The following is a 4,736-nucleotide window of genomic DNA, read 5'->3' on the forward strand; positions in this document are numbered from 1 at the left end:
TTGGGTAAAATATTCCGGACGTAAAATAGTCCCCCATTCGGATCTCCGGGCGGGGACTACTCAAGAGGATGTTGTTATCAGGAGAAAGAAAACTGGCGTTCTACAGATCGGAGCGTGGAATGTCAGATCCCTTAATCGGGCAGGTAGGTTAGAAAATTTACCAAGGGAAATGGATAGGTTAAAGTTAGATATAGTGGGAATTAGTGAAGTTCGGTGGCAGGAGGAACAAGACTTTTGGTCAGGTGAATACAGGGTTATAAATACAAAATCAAATAGGGGTAAAGCGGAAGTAGGTATAATAATGAATAAAAAAATAGGAGTGCGGGTAAGCTACTACAAACAGCATAGTGAACGCATTATTGTGACCAAGATAGACACGAAGCCCACGCCTACTACAGTAGTACAACTTTATATGACAACTAGCTTTGCAGATGATGAAGAAATTGATGAAATGTATGATGAGATAAAGGAAATTACTCAGGTAGTGAAAGGAGACGAAAATTTAATAGTGATGGGTGACTGGAATTCTAGAGTAGGAAAAGGGAGTGAAGGAAACATAGTAGGTGAATATGGATTGAGAGTTGTTGTTGTTGCTGTGGTCTTCAGTCCTGAGACTGGTTTGATGCAGCTCTCCATGCTACTCTATCCTGTGCAAGCTTCTTCATCTCCCAGTACCTACTGCAACCTACATCCTTCTGAATATGCTTAGTATATCCATCTCTTGGTCTCCCCCTACGATTTTTACCCTCCACACTGCCCTCCAATACTAAATTGGTGATCCCTTGATGCCTCAGAACATGTCCTACCAACCGATCCCTTCATCTGGTCAAGTTGTGCCACAAACTTCTCTTCTCCCCAATCCTATTCAATACTTCCTCATTAGTTATGTGATCTACCCATCTAATCTTAAGCATTCTTCTGTAGCACCACATTTCAAAAGCTTCTATTCTCTTCTTGTCCAAACTATTTACCGTCCATGTTTCACTTCCATACATGGCTACACTCCATACAAATACTTTCAGAAATGACTTCCTGACACTTAATTCTATACTCGATGTTAACAAATTTCTCTTCTTCAGAAACGCTTTCCTTGCCATTGCCAGTCTACATTTTATATCCTCACTACTTCGTCCATCATCAGTTATTTTGCTCCCCAAATAGCAAAACTCCTTTACTACTTCAAGTGTCTCATTTCCTAATCTAATTCCCTCAGCATCACCCGACTTGATTCTACTACATTCCATTATCCTCGTTTAGCTTTTGTTGATGTTCATCTTATACCCTCCTTTCAAGACACCATCCATTCCGTTCAACTGCTCTTCCAAGTCCTTTGCTGTCTCTGACAGAATTACAATGTCATCGGCGAACCTCAAAGTTTTTATTTCTTCTCCATGGATTTTAATACCTACTCCAAATTTTTCTTTTGTTTCCTTTACTGCTTGCTCAATATACAGATTGAATAACATCGGGGAGAGGCTACAACCCTGTCTTACTCCCTTCCCAACCACTGCTTCCCTTTCATGTCCCTCGACTCTTATAACTGCCATCTGGTTTCTGTACAAATTGTATATAGCCTTTCGCTCCCTGTGTTTTACCCCTGCCACCTTTAGAATTTGAAAGAGAGTATTCCAGTCAACATTGTCAAAAGCTTTCTCTAAGTCTACAAATGCTAGAAACGTAAGTTTGCCTTTCCTTAATCTTTCTTCTAAGATAAGTCGTAAGGTCAGTATTGCCTCACGTGTTCCAGTATTTCTACGGAATCCAAACTGATCTTCCCCGAGGTCGGCTTCTACTAGTTTTTCCATTCGTCTGTAAAGAATTCGTGTTAGCACTTTGCAGCTGTGGCTTATTAAGCTGATTGTTCGGTAATTTTCACATCTGTCAACACCTGCTTTCTTTGGGATTGAAATTATTATATTCTTCTTGTAGTCTGAGGGTATTTCTCCTGTTTCATACATTTTGCTCACCAGATGGTAGAGTTTTGTCAGTACTGGCTCTCCCAAGGCCGTCAGTAGTTCCAATGGAATGTTGTCTACGCCGGGGGCCTTATTTCGACTCAGGTCTTTCAGTGCTCTGTCAAACTCTTCACGCGGTATCGTATCTCCCATTTCATCTTCATCTACATCCTCTCCCATTTCCATAATATTGTCCTCAAGTGCATCGCCCTTGTATAGACCCTCTATATACTCCTTCCACCTTTCTGCTTTCCCTTCTTAGCTTAGAACTGGGTTTCCATCTGAGCTCTTGATGTTCATACAAGTGGTTCTCTTATCTCCAAAGGTCTCTTTAATTTTCCTGTAGGCAGTATCTATCTTACCCCTAGTGAGGTAAGCCTCTACATCCTTACATTTGTCCTCTAGCCATCCCTGCTTAGCCATTTTGCACTTCCTGTCGATCTCATTTTTGAGTCGTTTGTATTCCTTTTTGCCTGCTTTATTTACTGCATTTTTATATTTTCTGCTTTCATCAATTAAATTCAATATTTCTTCTGTTACCCAAGGATTTCTACTAGCCCTCGTCTTTTTACCTACTTGATCCTCTGCTGCCTTCACTACTTCATCCCTCAGAGCTACCCATTCTTCTTCTACTGTATTTCTTTCCCCCATTCCTGCCAATTGTTCCCTAATGCTCTCCCTGAAACTCTGTACAACCTCTGGTTCTTTCAGTTTATCCAGGTCCCATCTCCTTAAATTCCCACCTTTTTGCAGATTCTTCAGTTTTAATCTACAGGTCATAACCAATAGATTGTGGTCAGAGTCCACATCTGCCCCTGGAAATGTCTTACAATTTAAAACCTGGTTCCTAAATCTCTGTCTTACCATTATATAATCTATCTGATACCTTTTAGTATCTCCAGGGTTCTTCCATGTATACAACCTTTTATCATGATTCTTAAACCAAGTGTTAGCTATGATTAAGTTGTGCTCTGTGCAAAATTCTATCAGGCAGCTTCCTCTTTCATTTCTTAGCCCCAATCCATATTCACCTACTACGTTTCCTTCTCTCCCTTTTCCTACACTCGAATTCCAGTCACCCATGACTATTAAATTTTCATCTCCCTTCACTATCTGAATAATTTCTCTTATTTCATCATACATTTCTTCAATTTCTTCGTCATCTGCAGAGCTAGTTGGCATATAAACTTGTACTACTGTAGTAGGTGTGGGCTTCGTATCTATCTTGGCCACAATAATGCGTTCACTATGCTGTTTGTAGTAGCTTACCCGCATTCCTATTTTCCTATTCATTATTAAACCTACTCCTGCATTACCCCTATTTGATTTTGTATTTATAACCCTGTATTCACCTGACCAAAAGTCTTGTTCCTCCTGCCACCGAACTTCACTAATTCCCACTATATCTAACTTTAACCTATCCATTTCCCTTTTTAAATTTTCTAACCTACCTGCCCGATTAAGGGATCTGACATTCCACGCTCCGATCCGTAGAACGCCAGTTTTCTTTCTCCTGATAACGACATCCTCTTGAGTAGTCCCCGCCCGGAGATCCGAATGGGGGACTATTTTACCTCCGGAATATTTTACCCAAGAGGACGCCATCATCATTTAGTCATACAGCAAAGCTGCATGCCCTCGGGAAAAATTACGGCCGTAGTTTCCCCTTGCTTTCAGCCGTTCGCAGTACCAGCACAGCAAGGCCGTAAGGGTAAGAAATGAAAAGGGTAAGAAATGAAAAAGGAAGGCGTCTGGTGGAATTTTGCACAGAGCATAACTTAATCATAGCTAACACCAAGAATCATGAAAGAAGGTTGTATACATGGAAGAATCATGGAGATACACAGTAGGTATCAGATAGGTTATATAATTGTAAGACAGAGATTTAGGAACAAGGTTTTAATATGCAAGAAATTTCCAGGGGCAGATGTGGACTCTGACCACAATCTATTGGTTATGAACTGTAGATTAAAATTGAAGAAACTGTAAAAAGGTGGGAATTTAAGGAGATGGGACCTGGATAAACAGAAAGAACCAGAGGTTGTACAGAGTTTCAGGAAGAGCATAAGGGAAGAATTGACAGAAATGGGGGAAAGAAATACAGTAGAAGAAGAATGGGTAGCTTTGAGGAAGGAAATAGTGAGGGCAGCACAGGATTGAGTAGGTAAAAAGACGAGGGCTATTAGAAACCCTTGGCTAACAGAAGAAATATTGAATTTAACTGATGACAGGAGAAAATACAAAAATGCGGTAAGTGAAGCAGGCAAAAAGGAATACAAACGTCTCAAAAATGAGATCGACAGGAAGTGCAAAACGGCTAAGCAAGGATTGCTAGGCGACAAATGTAAGGATGTGGAGGCTTATCTCACTAGGGGTAAGATAAATACTGCCTACAGGAAAATTAAAGAGGCCTTTGGAGAAAAGAGAACCACTTTTATGAATATCAAGAGCTCAGATGGAAACACAGTTCTAAGCAAAGAAGGGAAAGCAGAAAGGTGGAAGGAGTATATAGAGCATCTATACAAATGCGATGTACTTGAGGACAATATTACGGAAATGGAAGAGGATGTAGATGAAGATGAAATGGGAGATACGATACTGCGTGAAGAGTTTGACAGAGCACTGAAAGAGCTGAGTCGAAACAAGGCCCCGGGAGTAGACAGCATTCCATTAGAACTACTGACGGCCATGGGAGAGCCAGTCCTGACAAAACTCTTACCATCTGGTGAGCAAGATGTATGAGACAGGCGAAATACCGCCATACTTCAAGAAGAATATAAT

Source organism: Schistocerca cancellata, chromosome 1 (assembly GCF_023864275.1).
Source record: "Schistocerca cancellata isolate TAMUIC-IGC-003103 chromosome 1, iqSchCanc2.1, whole genome shotgun sequence".
NCBI lineage: Eukaryota > Metazoa > Arthropoda > Insecta > Orthoptera > Acrididae > Schistocerca > Schistocerca cancellata.